This window comes from Octodon degus, unplaced genomic scaffold (assembly GCF_000260255.1).
Source record: "Octodon degus isolate 3935 unplaced genomic scaffold, OctDeg1.0 scaffold00277, whole genome shotgun sequence".
NCBI lineage: Eukaryota > Metazoa > Chordata > Mammalia > Rodentia > Octodontidae > Octodon > Octodon degus.
The window spans coordinates 898191-917066 of record NW_004524853.1 but is presented as its reverse complement, the minus strand read 5'-3'; the positions used below and the strand labels follow the sequence as shown (position 1 = coordinate 917066).

General features: G+C 38.8%; 1 pseudogene; it reads right to left on the bottom strand.

Annotated features, from left to right (window-relative positions):
* Positions 1 to 274: 274 nt before the first annotated feature.
* LOC101581405 overlaps positions 275 to 18876 on the bottom strand; it is a 67687-nt pseudogene continuing 49085 nt past the window's right edge.

Genomic DNA, 18876 nt, shown 5'->3' with positions numbered 1-18876 from the left:
TTGTAATTTGACAGCAGTTGAAATACCAACATCAATATTAAAATAAAAGCAAGTTTTACATAACAATCAAAAATAAAAAAGACTGAAGGAAAAGACCCTATATGAAAATGGGTGATTTAGCAGATGAAAACCGTATGCCAGTGGCGGGAATGAAGATGGCCCTCGCCCAGCCCTCCCAAGCGACAAGTGATGTAGGAGCGGCTCTAGATTTGCAAAAGATGTAAAGTTCTTGAAAAACCAATCTCTTCCTTTGTGCAGAGCCCAAGGCCACTGCTTACGAAGGTGCAAGCTTCTAGGCCTGTGCTTGAACCCTTTTCTCATATTCCACTCCATTTGGCAGTAGATCGTGTAGGCCTCTGTTTGAGCTGTGTCTTGGGTATTTGGTTCACTTAGAAGTTCCTGTATTCCTAATAAGATCTGTTTGATCGTGATGGCTGGCCTCCAGTCTTTATCCTCCTCCAGGATGGCCAGACACACTGGGCCAGAGGAGTACACATTCGGTGGAAGAGTGGTGACTCAAATTCACATTTTGGTGGTGAGGATGGATAATCATCTTTAAAAGCATTCGCAGCTTGAATGAACCTCCTTCCCAGGGAGTCCTCCTCTTCACTGGGACGGCGCACTCCCAGTTAATCAGATTCATTGTACTGTCAGGATTCTTGGTAGGGACCACCAAGCCAAACGGGTGGTCTTTTCTCCGAGCTGTTCTCTCCTGGGCAAGTCTGGTAAGGGTGATCCCCGACACATTCGAAGTTCCTGGTGGCCTCAGCCCTACCCATCACGGAGGCAGAGGCAGCCGCGTTCCCTTTGTCTCTAAAAGTAACATTTTTAAACCTAGAGCTTCACAAGTTGGCCCAGTGGATTCAAAATATTATGCAGAAAAGAGAGAAAAGGCTCCAAATGAACAAAAAAATCTGATAAGAAATGGATATAAGCATAGATAGGAAAAAAATCAGTACTGTTAAGGACTAAAATAATCCTTAAAAGAAAGCAGGAACAAGGAATATAGCTTCAAAAATCTTTATTTATCATGAATTTTAGCATAAAAAAGAAGAAAATCATGACTTACAAAAAAATCACAAACTGGTGAGATACATGATCAGGCTGGGGAAATGTAAACATGTGTTTATTTAAAAGCAGTATGATGTAATACAGAATTGTATTCCGAGGAGATACCTGTACAACAATCCTCTACACTGAGTATATGCCTGAGACAGTGAGCAGGTACATGAGAGTGGAAGGAAAAAGGCGTGACATTTTTACACACTTGGAACTGCCCAGTCACATCTAGCTAGAATAGTGGTTATTTGCCTACTTTGGCCAGCAAAACTGGAACAGAACTTACTAGTGTTCAGGAAATTCAATTCTCTAGACATCTGCTGGAGGCTTCATTCACTAACAGGGAAAGTTGATTGAACATTGCTAGTAATGTTGTTTCAAGGGAGATAGGATTACATAGTTTTAAGTATAGAAAAAAATTCATGACAGTCTAGTTCAATTTATTTCAAATTTGGGGGATTTTTTTTGACACAGTGTCTTGCTTAGTTCATGGATTTGTTCACCATGTAGCCCAGACTGGTGTTGAACTGGCTGTGATCCTTTGGCCTCGGTTGTTTGAGCACTGGGTTTATAGATGTGGCACCACAACTGGCATGTTTTGGAGACAGTTAGTTCAGGAACCCTTATCATGACATGAGTGCTCTTACAAAAAGACGTAAGAAACACTGGAGATGTAGTTCAGAGGAAGTGCAGTTGTAATGCACTAAACCCTGGGGTCACCCTCTAGAGGCTTCTGAGAGAGGACCAATCCACCATGTGACAATGCCTTGAGGTCATCCCTAAGAGTAGAGTAGTGGTAATCACATTGCATGATACTATCCTATTAGCCTGTTTGGAAAAGCTATTTTACCTCTTTCAAGTAATAAAAAAGAGAAGACATCACTTTACAACCATAACAAATAACTTTAAGAAGAATTTAATCAGCTGTACCTTGGTCATAGACTTCTAAGCCTTTAGAATTGTGAGAAATAAATGTTTGGAGGGCCAGCCAAACAGCTTAGCAGATTAAAGTGCCTGCAAGCAGGCACAGGGGATGGGGTTTGATTCCTGGGCCTGCCATGCTGACCCTGCCCCCAGAGCACGCTGAGAGGACAACTGAGACTGGGTGTGGTGGTGCGTGCCTATAATCCCAGCTTTTGGAAGGCTGTAAACAGGCAGATCACTACGAGTCCGATCTAGTAGTGAGACCCTGAACACTCTGTAGACCCTTCCCTAAAATAAAAAATAAAAAAAGAAAGAAAAAGAAAAGAAAGAAAGGTTTGTATGGTGGTGTTATTATTTTCCACACGAAAATACACTTTCAGTGTACAGGGAGTGCCTCCTAGGGACCAGATGCCATTCTAGGCCCTCATGTGTATTTGTGAAGGAACATAAAAATCTCTATTTTCAAGAAATTGAAATTCCTATTTTTACGGGCTGGGGAGATGGCTCAGCAGTGTAAGTGCCTGCCTGGCAAGCACAAGGTCCTGGGTTCTATCTCCAGTACCACAAAATAAAATAAAAATAAAAGTAAGCAAATTCCTATCTTTAGATGAGGAAAACAGACAATAAATTAGTGGTATAATAGACTATCTTTTAATGCACATTAAGCCTGAATATTTAATTCCTTAGTCACAAAAGCCATATATTCATTCATTGTTGAATATCCAGATGTGTCTGATGGCTACCACATTGGACAAAGCAGACCAAATATTGAGAGCTTATATGTGGAATGAAAAGAAAACCTCTATCATTATGTAGGTTATTTGTTCTGAGAAGTTATGTCCAAACTTAGTGGCTTACAGTAAGAATGAAGTCTTACATCATTTCATATGATCAGAAATCTGGGAGCAGCATCCTGGCTAATTCAGACCTCAGGATTTCTCACGAGGTTGAGGTGAAATGAGCAACTAAAGTTGTCACCTGAAAAGCTTAGATGACTATTGGCAGATTTCATGATCTCGCATGAGTCTCTCCATAGATTGTTAACTATATTCAGCTTATGTTACTAAAAGAAAATGACAGAGAGAGAGAGAGAGAGAGAGAGAGAGAGAGAGAGAGAGAGAGCCTTTTTCTGTCCTAATCACGGATGTGACAGCCCATCACGTCTTCCACATTCTGTTCACTACAAGAAAGTCACTAAGTCCAGCTACACTCAAGGATGGAGAATGAAGATTTCCCTCTTTAGACAATTAAAGGATATGTGGACATTATTAAGAGATGATCCCCATCAGGATAAAATAACACAGAGAGTCCCAAGTCCAGAAGGGGTTGAAGAGCCAGGGTTTACTATATAACAGGGCATCGACAGGAGATCTGACTGAGACGGGGAGGTGAACAAAGTCTTGAAGAATGAGAGAGAAGTAACATCCAAGATCCTTTCAGCTACCACCTATCATTCCTTGAGCTGGCCACAAATATAAGGGCTGGAAATAACTTATCTGGATTTAGAACAAATTCATAGGCAATAATTAGATAAAAGGATCTCCTTGTATGCTGATTTTGAGTTCCCAGTAACAGAGAAAGGGGTTACTTAGCATACTAGTATATATTGCAAAGAGTTCAAAAATATGATCATTTTCTCAAAACTACCTTATTAGATACTGAAGTGCCAAAGGTTTTTATTTTTTATGAAGTTTGGAAATTTTCCATTATAAACATTAAAAACAATTTATGGTTTAAGAAGAAAACATGGTGGAACTTTAATGAAGATTTTCTCTTGTTCTAAATAGGGCTTTTTGATATTTTCTTATGATATGTATTTATGAGACAAGTTGCTCCCTGTTATTTTTGGAGAAGCCCTAGGTATAGTAAAGAAACCAAAATTGAATGTTGTCATCCTGAGATGTGAGATGTTTTACTGTCTCTTGTTAGTTAAGTGTATTTACAGACCTATATTCCAGGATATTTAAAGGCAAGTATAGGTATGTGTTTTTCTATGTATGAACTTATATATCTCTGTCAGAAAGTTATTTCAGGTTATAATATTTGTGCAATGAAGCATTTGCTCAAAGGAGATAGTAAGGAACAGAGAGGGTTATACCTGTCTCCTTTTCCCTAGTCTGAAAGAGAAATCTCATTTAAAAAGGAAAAGGGCTGTGTTCAGCATAATGTGAATTGGAAAATCAAATAGTTCTGACTCGGGGACGGTTTATTTATTTATTTATTTATTTATTTATTTATTTAGTATAGGATCTCACTATGCAGCTCAGACTCATAGTAATCCTCCTGTCTCAGCCACCCCAGTGCTGGGATTAAAGGTGTGCATGTCATCATTCCCAATTTCAGTGGTGGGCATGATGCACCCAGGGTTCTGAGGCCAGAATGGCATGCAGTCCTGGGGATTGAACCCGGGTGCTTGCCAGCCAGGCACTTAGACTGCTGAGCTATCTCTCCAGCCCAAGGTTTCCTTTAAATAAGTATTTGAAGGTGGGACATCAGAGGACACTTATGAATAGAATCAGTATGTTCCCAGAACAGAATGGATATTACACTTTTAGTTATTTTTTTTAAAGATCACTTTCAGAAGTAAGGAATAGGCTGACCTTGGATTTATCAAAGAAATGATCTCTTTGTCTGAAGTTAAGGACAACCTGGGCCTTCAGCTGTGGAGATTCCTGGATTAATCTTAGAGGGTGCTGTGCACAGAAACCTCCTATACGGAGTAGGCACCAAGCAGGATCTTGAAAGGCCCTGGATCCTGGCATCTCTAAGCATATAATGGTAGTAGCAATCAAATACTACCTTTAATTTCATACATAGATTAAACATAAAGGAAAGAAAAGCTTGTTTTAAATACTAAGCTGCCCACAATTTTGTACTGCAAATATTACAGAACAGACATTGTTTAAAGTAGATGAGAAAAAACAATGAAAATGAAGTTTCTGTCTTTAAGAAAGGCAGAAATCAAATGTAATAAAATAAAACACTAATACCCCAAACTATGGCTAAAAACAGTAAGAGCCAAGAAGAAAACTAAGGTTAAGTGGGACACGGGGTGAGACACACGAAAGGTGAGCCACTTTAAGCAGATGGTGCTGTGTATTTGAGGAAGCCTGAAAGAAGTGACTCAGCACGCTAGAAGAGCATCAGCAAAAAGTGCGCCACTCAGACAGATGAGCATCCCCAGGGTCCAGAAGAAGCTACGTGGCTGTGTGTTCATAGCTGAACAAGGAAGCCCAGGTGGCTGTGGCAAAGGGACAAAAGATGCAGAGTAGTAAGGGAAAGATTGGAGAGGTGCTGGAGGGGTGAGATGACTCAGAACCTTTCAAGCTAGAGTTGGGTTAGAATTTATTCAGTATGAGAGAGAACATCATTGAAGGTGCTCAGGCGGAGAGGAGAAAAAAACCACACATTATCGAAGGCCAAGAAAGCTGGTGCAGAGAGAATAGAAACTACAAAAGCAAACATGAAAGGAGGGAGGCAGGTTGTTCTGTGGAAAGTCAGGCCCATCTGAGGCTTCAGAAGCAGAGGTAGGAAGAAGACAAGGTTCTGACCCCATGCTGAGTATTTGGTGGGAGTAATGACAGTAGAAAACTTAAATAGATAGCTGGCATTTTCAGACCCTTATATCACAGCAGCAGGGTAGCAAGAAAAGATCAGAGTGGAACAGACAAGAGGGTTCGCTCTGGAACAAGTGTGAGAGATTTCTGAGAAATGTTCAGAACAACCATTGGGAATGAGCAAAATCTGGAAATGGAGCAGCAGAGCCTCCTGTTCTTGTAATTCTGGTACAAAAATGAAGTGTGTGTGTGTGTGTGTGTGTGTGTGTGTGTGTTGTTTCAGGCAGTTTAAAGAAAGATAAAGTAATGGTGAAATGATTCACAAAATATGTTTATGGACCTAGGAAGAAAAATAAATCCATTGGATTAGGACTGACTACAAAGGCTCACATAAACACTATGTCATTTTAGAAGTAGTCTACAACAAATTCAAGAAATTTGTTGCTATTAAATATTAAAACTCTTGATGGGATGAAACAATGATAGTGGTGGAAACTGAAAAGCTGTTTTAACAATTAAAATTGGGGGTTCATCAGATTTGTCAGCACTACATGTATCACTTGTAGAGGGACTGTCTGCAGGGGCCCAAATACTTCCACTATCCCTGGAATTCTTCACCAAGAGCTTTCTCGTATCTCTGCAGTGTAGTCTGCTTAGGAACTGTACAAGCCAGTAATGCAGGAAATTATGACCTTCCCGTACTCCCAGAGGGTTGAAAATAAATGAATGAGAACTGGTGTGTAAACACCAGGCTCCTTAGCTTCTTGGGAGAAAGCTATGACATACGTGTTCCACATGATTACTGAAACTTCCTCAGCAACTGAAGATCCAGTGGTCCCCAATATCAACAGTGCTTTTTTAGGATCCTTTCTTTCCCTGTCTCACTTTCCCGCTCTAATTGCCTGTGCTTTCCAAGATTTCTCCCACAATGAATGATATACATTGGAATTATAATCTTGGTTCCTACTTCTGGAGAAATTAAGTAAAGACAAAGAATACATTGATAAGCATAATCAATAAAAGTTAAATTGGAATTTTGTGAGTTTGTCAAAAAATGTGATGGCAGGAAAGCAAGGTGTAAAAAGACCTTACTAGCAGTTCATGTCACAAAGCTTTGGAGCTTGTATTAGTTTCCTATCATCGCTGTAACAAATGATCACACATCTAGTTGCCTAAAACAACACAAGTTTGTTTCTTACAGTTGTGTTGCTCATATATCCCAAAAGACATAAGAAGGCTATGTTTCTTCAGGGGAGTTCTAAGGAAAGGACCTATTTCCTTACCTTTCCTGCCTCTAGAGCATCCTATGTTCCTTGGCTCATGGCCCTGTGTTACTCTGATCTCCATTTCCATCGACACATTTCATGACCCTGATTTGTCTGTTTTTCTGTATGAGAGACTCTGTGACTACACTGGCTCAGCCATATAATCTGGGATAATCTCCCCATTTTAAGCTCTTTATAACTCAGTCACATCTGCGAAGTCACTTTTGTTTGTAAAGCACCATGTGCACAGGTTCCCAAAGTCGGATGCAGATGTCTTTGGGAAGGTCATGATCGAGTGGTTCGCCAGGTTCTTAGTTTTAGTGAACAACTCTAATATCAGATCGTTAAGGTTGCTCTGCTTACTTCTCTCTTAGTACCAGCTGGGCCTAGTCAAGACCTTGCCCAACGCTGCCAGTGCTGCAACACTCCTCTGCACTCCCTCTCGCTAGGACAGATGGCTGATTGTTGTGATCCTGTCTGTTCCTGTCAGGAACAGAACATGTAAGAGGATTGTCCTTCTTCCCAATGTTTTGGAAATTTTAGCTATGAAATCATAGTGCTGTCCCATTTCCCTCTGTGGTGCCTCTTCTATTCTACTCAAGAGATAATTACATCGGATTCTATGCCTGTATCTGTAGCCTTAACTTACCTGAATGAATAGTGAGTATAGGACTTTGGTCTCTGGGGTAAATGAGGAGGAGACTGCTTTGAAGCTGGGCTCCACAGGCTGATAGAATTGCAGTGAGAATATGACATCTACTCAGAAGAAATAAATCCATAGAATCACGAACATTTGAGTCAATTTATAGAACAGGAAGAAAAGCACCTAAGATAGAACACTATTTAAATTTTCAGTGTTCCTGGAAATAATATCACAGGTGAATCTTTGTTAACAGACTAATTTTTGCCACTGTGGCTTTTGTGTGTTTATGGATTCGACTTATCTGATACCTAATGCTGCTAAAACTATTCTTTATGCAGAGAAAACATAATATCATTATTGTTGGAAAACTCGCCTGCAGTGTCCGTGATGCTCTTGTTGACTACCTCTAGAAGTTCGTGATGACAAATTGATCAGGTTTGGAAATTCTTTGGCATATAAATGCGAATCATTGTTGAATAAAGATTTTTCTACTTTCTTTCATAAAGAAGCTCTTTTTGGCTCTATACCTGTTGTGGTTTGTCTAGTTGTCCCCCTAAAGCCTGCAGATATAGGGCTAACTACTGGACTTTGTTATTAATTCCTGATCCACTGCTGAGAATATGGGTGTGAGTGCTGCTGGGATTATGGGTCTGAGTACAGCCAGGATTATGGGTGTGAGTGCTATACCCAGTCTGGGGCGGACAGCTTGAATGCAGCATAAGGGAGACAGACTTGCTCTCTGTGGCCACTGTTGCTGCTACTCCTCCCATTTGCTCTTGCTGTTTTGCTGTTTTGCACTGCCATGAGCTGCTGTCCTCTCCATGTGCCAGTCATCCTTGGAGCCCGCTGTGTATGGACTGAAACCTCCACAAACTGTGAGCTAAATAAACCTTTCCTTCCTTAATTTTTGGGATTGAGTATTTTGTCCCTGCAATGAGAGTAATTGAGACAATAACAACCACCCTCTTGTTAAAAAGAATCCCATGATTTGCTTGAAGAATACTTTCCTTAATTCTCTTTCTCTTTACATTGAGTTTGAAGGTAGCTTTTTTCTCAACTATGAAAGAAAAAAAGTTACTCAAATAATTACTCAATTTTACTCAAGTATTAGAGTAAAAATTTCTATTTTAAATCTTAAAAAGATGTCTAATTGCAGGTATTTTAAGGACAGATGTTCTTCAACTTACCATCGAGTTGCATCCCAATTGATACATCATAAAATAATAATACCATAAATCAAAGATGCATTTAATCCAGGTCACCTGAAAAAGGTCATAATTTAACACACATTAAACAGACGGTCAATGGTTGGTCCCTCCTGATTGAGTGGCTGACTGGGAGCTGTGGCTCACAATCCTGTTGCATTAGAACTGCACACTATAGCATTAGTCTGGGAAGAAAATAAAAACTGAAAAGTCTAAAGTGTGGTTTTGTTTGAACACATCGATTTGTACCATCATGAAATTGAAGAATCCAAAAGTAAATCATCATAAGTCAAGGATCATCTATAGATAGTATTTCTCAAATAAGCCACTTAAAGATTTTTAAGAAGTATCTGTCCTTTTTAACATTGGTGATTTAAATCCTTGTTATAGATAACAGTATGCTGCACCAGAGCTGGCAGACTAGAGACTTGTGGTCCTAGCACACCTGGCTCTGCTTAGCTTCACAATATAATGTATTTCAATTTCACAGAATTTTAGCTTATCTGTCTTCTCAGAGGATGGGAAGGCTTGGAAACAGAGATCTTGCACTCTTCTTTTTCAGGGCATCAACTAGATCAGCAAATGAATGGCACCCTTGTGCCCAGCCACATGCCTCCCTCCTGGCTTCTGCCTACCCTCTTCTTTCCATTCCCAGACTCCTGGAGAAATCTGACTATGTTCCCCAATTTCTAATGTCTGATACTTACCTTGGAATTACACTGCTTGATACGTTGTACTTTAAGCCAGTTTTCTTATTATTTTTCCTATTGCTGAGACAAAAATAGCTGACTCCCACAAGTTAGAGGGAAGTGTTACTTCACCTCACAGTTTGTATTGGTTTCAGTCCATGGTCAGCTGACACCAAGATAAGTGGTACCACAGAAGAGAAAGTCCATGGAAGAGCAAGCAAGAGGTGGCAGCAGCAGAGGCAGCAGCAGCAACATCCCTATTGGGAAACCCTTTTATTCCTTCCAGGCTACCAGCCTTTTGTGCCCTCACAACCACGGATGGGCTTTCCATTATTCACACCCAAAACTATGCTACACTGATCAGTGCATTAATTCAGTAATGTCACACCTTTAATCCCAACATCACATACACTAGATTTAACCGCTCTGGAAAGACCTATGTATGAGTCCGTGGGCTTTAGGGTGACATCTATAAATGACAAATCTTTTATATCGTGCAAGAAAAGATGTACCAAGCCATAGATAAATCATTTCTTAAATCCTAGGACGGAGTTGGGGATGTAGCTCAGTGTCAGAGCTCTTGCCTAAGCATGCACAAGGCCTTTGGTTCATCCCTAGCATGGCAAAGCAAGCATTGAGGATTTCCTACAACCTAGCTTGAACCTTCCTTTCTGATTCCTCACACAATAGTAAGGAAATACAAGATACAAGCTTTCCAGGATTTCATATTTCTTCACTGAATGTTGAAAGATGAAAAGGGAAAACTCATGTCATCTTTCACTCAATTTCATGCCAATGAAAGAGAAAAAAAATCTGAGGAAAATCAGCAGCTTTTTGCTTTTAAACTAAAACAAATGAAAAAAATTGGGTTTTGTTTTCTCTCCTTTAAAAAAATTACTTTCATTGTTATAATGAAATGGCTCTGGTTATGGGAGGTAAGCAGATTTTGTTATATAGAGCTCAATTTGACTCAGAATTATAGTATACTTGCAGTTTGCTGAACCCTTTTATATTCATTATTCATTAGCAAAATGGAGCTGATAATGCCTACATAAATATATCTTAAGTCTTCCAGAAGATGCGTGGAAAACCCAAGTGCAGAGGAGAGATAATCATCATCTTATCATTAAGCTAGATATCTCTGCATCTAACCTTTAATTTCTGAGACAGAAACAGTTGCTAAGAACATGATTTAGATGCACCGCAATGTTAAAGGATGACTTCTCATTATGAACTCCAACCTTACATGAACCCAGCCATCTGCCTTCTCCACACCTGTACCCATACACATGAGTGCAGCAAGAGAGGAAAATAAGAGTCTTGCAACTGGGAGATTTTACTATAAATGTTGATTGCTGAATTTTAAAAAGTACTGAACACTATCAAATAATTCGACCATAGTTCCTATGTAGTCTGATTTTGTTTTCTAGAAGGATTATTTTATTATTAGTCACTCTTCAAAACCCTTATCCTTTTGTTTCTTGCTCACATCTGATGTGTAAACTTGCTACTTCACTGAGAAGAGGCCATTAGTGTGCCTGAAGCTGATCAAATTCCCCCTATAAGTCTGTAGGATGGGCATCCTTCCTACCCACCATTGGGCTTATTCTAATGAAAGAAGTGTCACTGCCCCCATTACAGGCTAACTGTCCTGTCACCCTCCTCCTGATCCTTTGCTTTTCTCCATATATTCTTGTTGACACACCCTCTCATCTTACCTTTACATGCATGAATGAGCATCTTTTACCTTAAACAATTTTTTGATCCTATATTTCTTCTTTGCTTCTGCCCCAAATCCCAAGGTTATTCACATGTCACTCCTTACATCCTATTTATTCAACTAACACATTGCAGTCTTGCTTCCGATTGTCCTTAAGTGAAGAAGCTTTTGCCAATATAATCGAAGAAATCTATGTGGATTAACTGATAGTTTCATATCTGTTTCTTAAATTTATTATACATATGAATTCCCAAAAAATCTTATAAAAGTATAGATTCAGATTCAATAGATTTGTAGTGGTGCCTGAGCTTCTCCACTGTTAACAAGATTCTGCCTCTCAGGTAATGAAATTCTTATTAAGACTTTGTTTTTTAAATGCTTCTTATACAAATCTCATTTTTAAAAAATGGCCTACACACACACACACACATACCATAATCACTAGAACACTGGAACACACACACACACACACACACACACACACACACAAAAGTAAAACTTCCTAGATCACTCATGTACATGATAGCTTTTCTTTCTTGAGGTTGGTTGACTTTCATATTAGACTGCAAAATCAGGAAAACGGACCTCATGTCTTATTCATTCTACACAAGAATAAAATTAGATAGTAGTCTAGTAAATACAAGCTTCATAAATAACTGTGTCTGCAAGCAGGCACAGGGTCCAGGGGTTCAATGCCCAAGCCAGCCTTGCTGGCCCTGCCCCCAGGGTGTGCTGAGACACCAATTGAGACTGGGTGTGGTAGCATGTGCCTATAATCCCAGCACTCGGGAGGCTGTAAACAGGAGAATCAATAGGAGTCTGATCTAGTAGTAAAACCTGAACAACCTGTAGGCTCTTCCTTAAAATACATAAATAAATAAATAAATAAATAAATAAATAAACAAATAAATAAATAACTGTGTAGACAACCTTGTAAAACAAATTTTTCAAGTTCATAGTGGAAGTTGAAAAACTGCAGAAATTCCTTTGCTAATTTGGGTGCTTTATCTCACATGAACCCAGTGCCATCTTGGAGTTTATGCTCTTTTTTAGATATTTACCTTCCACAACTACTTTTCTAGTGTTTCCTTTGGAGAGTCTAATCCATAGTTAAGCCCCAACTCATCCCTGAAGCCCACTGATTTCTTCTCACATGACCCTCTCCCACTTATGGGAATTTAGCTTAAAATGCCTTGAACAAGTTGACATTTTTCTTTGTATTTTTCCTTCCTCCAGAAAGTAATAATTTCTTGGAGTTCAAGGGTCACATAGTAGACAGTGTTCTTAATTCCACTCATATATCTATTTTTACATAGGTAACTTTTAACTGAAAACAATTGCTTTTGTAACTTTTGCTATGCTGATTGATTGGTTGGTTGGTTGGTTGGTTGGTTGGTTGGTTGGTTGGTTGATTGATTGATTGATTTACCCAGAATCAAACTCAGGATCTTGTACTTGCCAGGCAGGCACTGTGCTGCCAAGCTATCTCCCTGGCCTTATTGTGCTATTTTAAAAATAAGGAAATTATATCCCAAGACCAACTGGTACTTAGCCATGATCATCTGGCGAAAAGTAACTTCATGTGAGCCCATAGCTTATGCTCCTTCCCCCATGATGTTCTCTCTCATTAAGCCAAGTTGCCTTTCTCCAGTACGCTGATCCAAAGAATCAGAGCAACTCTGTCAGATTAGAAGGGTACATCAACCAATGGCAAAAAAAAAATGCCTCTATACTCTCTAGAACATGAACCAGACAGACTAAAATAACTAGAAATTCTGTGGCCCGCTTCCTTCTATCTATGCTAATAATAGGTGACATCAAGAACTTAATGATGTTGTTACCTTCTTTTGTAAAATCCTTCAACTTGGTAAAAGAAAACATAATGTCTCTCTTTCAGAAAAAAAAATGCTCAGAAGCTTTTATGACAATATTTGGAGATTTTTTTAACTTGTCTAATAAGATATTAAAATCTTAGAGGTATTTACAAATAAATATACAATAACCATTTTATCTCTTAGATATTCATAAACTCTTTTAGATTTGAGAATAAAAAGAAGCATTCTTCAATAAGGACCATAAAGACTAAATATTATTCCTTCTCTGATGAATAGGGAATCAAGTTAGTTCCCAAGAAGATGTAGAGGATGAAAACAGAGCTCACTGTGCTATTTAATCCCTTCTAAATGTTGGAAGGTGTCATTATGTGGGCAGCTAAACCCTTAAACTTCCCAGAAAACTCTGAAATTAAGCACACAAGTGGAAAGTGTGTTCCACCCATTCACAAAGATAAATTGGCCTGTCTTCAAAGTCCACTATGAAGCACACCATGGAGGAGACATGGGAATTATCTGCTAGAATCATATTGGATTGAGAGACAAAAAATAAAGAAAGTAAACTGAGGAAAACTTCAAAGCGATAAATCAGTGCCTGCAAGATCTCCAGGTTGGAAGCTGGTTTAAAAACTAGAACTGAGGAGACATCAATTTCTGGTAAACTGGGGTTCCCAGAGTAGCTACAGACTTCATCTCTGGCCTATAGAAGGGACCACCTAAGAGCTCTCTGTTTCTTCTAGTTGCTACATTTGCTTTACAGGAACAATTGGCCTTTGTACAAATAACTCCAGGATGAATACACTAGGGATTTCAATGTGCATCTCTGTTCTGTTTGGTGTTGCATTTATTTTTCTTTCTTCCTGAATTCATCCTCAAATTTCCTGTGTTTAAAAATGACTCATCCCCCAGTCCTAGCCCAGGTCAGGTGAATGTGTGGAGAGCTTCCTGCTACCCTGTGCCGGCAGGACCAATCTCAGCCCAGGTGCAGCGTGGGCCGGACACTCTCCCACCCCCTTGGGCCGCCCCCCACCACTCCGCAGCACCTCCCCCACCCATCCGCTGAGTAGGAATTTCTGCCACATTCCAGGAACCCCCAGACTCAGTCCTAGCCCAGGTATGGTGAGTGTGTGGGAGAGCTTCCTGCTACCCTGCACCAGCAGGACCAGTCCCAGCCCAGGTGCAGTTTGGGCCACCCCACACCACCCCGCAGCACCTCCCCTACCTTGCCCGCCGAGTAGGAATTTCTGCCGTGTTCTGGGAACCCCCAGACCCAGTCCTAGCCCAGGTCCTGTGAGTGTGTGAGAGAGCTTCCTCTTCCCCCTACTTCACCTTGCCCCCTCCAGGCACAGCTCAGGCCTGGCATACATGCCTGGGGTGTAATCCTGCAGCTGCAATCCCTGCAGAGAGTGTAGAGGATAGATCCAACCTGCTAGTCCAGGAGCAAAACATCTTGCCACAGGGGCACAACAGGTTCACCCTCAAGGGCAGCAGTGGGAAGGAGCTGAACATAGCAGTCAGACCCAAGCCAGACACAGCTGGATAAGTCCAAACTTTGTAGATCTGCACCTGAACTTCAGTACATGCGAAGGTTATAACTACAGCAAAGATCTACAACAAAGGGCAGAAGACAGTGCCACACAAAATGACAAGAAGGAACAAAATGCAACCTCAGAACCCAAGCCCAACTGTAACAAGTGCAGAGGACACTAACACAGAAAAAATTGGAAATCACACAGCTGAAAGCAATGAATCAACGGCTTCTGAAATAAAGAAACAGCTACAGAAAGATATAGAAGACCTCAGATTGGAAATAAAAAAAGAAATCCCTGAATTAATAACATCTGCACTAAAGAATCAAATGCAGAAACATATGGAAGAAACCCAGTGCCCACCCAGAACAAGTGCGGAGGACACTAGCTCGGCTCAAATGCATGAATAAATAGCGTCAATAGTAAATAAGCAACAGCAGGAAGACATAGAGGAAATCAGAGCGCAATTCTTTTCTGAAATAAAAAATAACTCTCAGAACTCATAGCAGATGAAGTAAAGAAACAACTACAGAAACATAGGCAGGACACCCAATCTGAAAAAAAAATACTGCAGTAAAAGAATTTCTAACTGTTTCTAAAGAAGATATTGATAAAAATGACTCATAATGTAAAGCTGGACTCTTTAGCAATGTTAACCATAATGTCTAGACCTAGGTGATATTGATAGCTTGATCAATAATTAGACACTTATCAGAGATGAGGAGTAGGTTGTTTTCTCGAGACTTTTTCACTAAGTAAAATTTCAGTGAATAATAACAAAGAAAATTGAATATGCTCAGTAATGATCCCTTTATATTTGTGTTCCATGTAACTATTTCAGAGTTTTCATGTAAATGAATTAAATGTCTTAATGTTTCTTTCCAGTTTTATTTTTGCCCCAAACTTCAGAGTTGGTCTAATTTTTAAAATACCTTTTCCTTTCTTCTGCCCAGTTTCTGAAACAAAGTAAAAAGGGAAATTGTTGTTTTATCAGAAGACTGGTATCAATACATAGAAAAGTAACACACTGAATAATCTAGAAATGGAATAGTTATTCAACAAATTTTTACCTACCATATTTATTAAAAGAGAGCAAAATCAGAAATGTATGCTGAATGAATTCCTGATTTTTTTTAATCTGGTAATTATCTTCTGACTCTTTATGGCCACTAAGAGTTTTAAAGTGTTATCACATTATTATAGGTTATTTAAAGATTAGTGGGCAGAACCAAAATAGAAAGACAGATGTGAGAGAGAAAGAAATCTAGGCAACTGAACAGGAAATTGCTCATTGATCTCAGGCATCCAGGGTAAAATACTTGGAAAAAAAATCTTTTTTATTTTTTAGATTCACCAATAAATATCTTTACTTACTCTGATAAATTTTAAATTCACTCATGTCTACAAAGTACCAAGAAGCTTAAAGCTTTTTAAAAATAATTTTATTGAAACAAATAGCAATGAGACAGTTTCAAAACCAATTAGTAGGACAGTTTCAATAATTAATACATTGCATATTGTTGCATTCATAGCGGTTATTCATAGAACAAGATGCAGACATGATGTCCTGTCCACAAACACTATTAGTACAAATCTTTGTATTCATTGAATTAAGAGAAAGTAGCTGTATATCTATCCTAACTATTTTGACTATATAGATACAAAATGGTCCTCCATTTGTATCCCTTTTTTTTGCTTAGTTTTGTAAGAGATAGTATTCCATTGTCATGTAAATATTATAAGTGCATGAATTCAGCAAAATGTTCTAATATAGTCCATTAGTCCATAATAGTAGTGGGTTATCAATAGGATGCATAAGGTCAGAAATTGTTGACTTAAGCCTTTTACAGCTCAGCATATTAATATGGCTTTACTTTTTACAATTCATTTTTCTACTTTTCTGCTGGATGGTTAAAACTAAGATAAAACAAGACATATATAACAAGAAATATAACTTTTGTATCTGACAAGGTCAGTCAAATCCACTCAGGATTTACCCTGAAACCCTGTACCGTGGTTTATAGATCCTTTGTCAGTATAAGCCATGTGGATGAGTCACAGCCATTGCTTGACCGATTTGCTCACTGTGATAGCCTCAGAGAATGTTTTCTCTCCATGTGACTGTCTTTAGGCACACTCTACATTATCGATCCCTTTCCTCTGTGGCCCCATAATCTCCTTGATCAGAAAATTTGGGACACAACTGAGTTACATGATGTCACAGTACAGGCTCTCCTATGTCCTGAGTCCTCACTGACGTTGAAAGGTTAGGGCCAAAATGTTGGCTGTCCTTGCAGCCCTTCATTTTCTCTAACTTTCGGTCTGCAAACTTAAGTAGTTAACCCTCCAGAAGAGTAGCTTATTATTACCTACAATGTAGGCAGTTGAGCTAAGCTCACTATCTGTCTGAATATCAAACATCTTAGACATAACATGGAACAGGTATTTTCCATCAAGTATTGATATGTTAAAATTTAAGTCTCTACAGCATATGAAGATTTAAAAAAATTGAAAATTAAAAAATATTTATAAAAATAAAAGTAAACAATTACATATTTTACATAGAAATTTAGAAATATAACCATATGCAGCATTGTAGCATGACAGGTAATAAATGAAAACAAGAGACAGAACAAGAATCTTGAACCTTCATTTTTTACTTCGTTTTTTTTCTCCTGTGTTCTGATTCTTTTTTTTCCATAATTTAATTCAGAAACAAATAGCAATGAGACAGTTTCAAACCAAATTGGTAGGAAAGTTTCAATAATTAACACATTGCATACATTCTTCCTAGTGGTTAATTGCAGTACAAGATGCGATACAAAATGGATATTCATCTGTTTCCCTTTTCCTTAAGTTCCATTATTTGAATATTATAGGTGCTTTAACTCAACAAAATATTCTAAAAGAGTCCAGTAGTCCATAATAGTATTGGATCTTCTGTTTCACTGGCAATGTCAGAAATTGTTGACCTGAGTCCCGTACAGCTCAACATAACAGCATGGCTTTACATCTTATATTTCATTTTTATACTTTTCTGCAGGATGATTAAGACCATAGGTAAAGCAGGACCTATGCAACAAGAGTTGTAGCTTTTAGGTCTGATAAGGTCAGTCAAATCCCCTCAAGATTTTTCCTGAAATCCTTTCCCTCATATTATAGAACCTTTGTCAGTGTCAGCCATGTGGATGAATCACGGCCATTGCTTGGCCAATGTGCTCTCTGTGAAAGACTGTGAGAATGTTTTCTCTCCATGTGACTCTCCTTAGGCACACTCTACATCATCAATCACTTTCCTCTTTGGCCCCGTAATCTCCTTGATCAGAAAATTTGGGACAGTACCAAGTTAAATGATGTTACAATACAAGTTCTCATATCTCCTGAGACTTAATTGACCTTGGAAGGCTAGGGACAAAATGTTGGATTTCCTTGTGGTCCTCCTTTTTCTCTAATTTTGGTCTGCAAATATAGGTTGTTAACCATGAAGAAGACAAGCTTATAGTTTTATTTTCCATAATTTTGTTGAGAAACAAATATCAATGAGAAAGTTTCATAACAAATTGTTAAGAAAGTTTCAATAATTAACACATTGCATACATTCTTCCTAACAGTTAATTGCTGTACATGATGCAGAGATGATATCCTATTTACAAACACCATTAGAACAAATCCCTCTATTCATTAAGAGAATGTAACTATATATCTATCCTAACCACTTTGAATACACAAATACAAAATGGACATTCAGCTGTATCCCCTTTATTTGTTAAGTTCCATTATTTGAATATTATACGTGTGTTACTCAGCAAAATATTCTAAAAGAGTCCACTAGTCCATAATAGTATTGGGTCTTCCACTTCACTGGCAATGTCAGAAATTGTTGACCTGAGTCCCCCACAGCTCAACATAACAGCATGGCTTTACTTCTTATACTTCGTTTTTATATTTTTCTGATGGATGGTTAAGACCAAGGTAAAGCAGGGCTTATGCAACAAGAGTTGCAGCTTTTGGGTCTAATAAGTTCAGTTGAATCCCCTCAAGATTTATCCTCAGATCCTGTACTTCAGATTGTAGCATCTTTATCAGTATCAGCCATGTGGATGAGTCACGGCCTTTGCTTGGCCAATGTACTCTCTGTGAAAGCCTGAGAGAATGTTTTCTCTCCATGTGACTCTCCTTAGGCACAATATACATCATCGATCATTTTCCTCTATGGCCTCATTATCTCCTTGATCAGAAAATTTGGGACACTTCGGAGTTACATGATGTTACAGTACAAGTTCTCATATGTCCTGAGTCTTAATTGACCTTGGAAGGCTAGGGCCAAAATATTGGCATTCCTCATGGCCCTCCTTTTGCTCTAATTTTGGTCTGCAAACTTAGGTTGTTAACCATCCAGAAGACAAGCTTATTGTTATTACCATACAACCTAGGCTGTTAAGCATAACCTCAC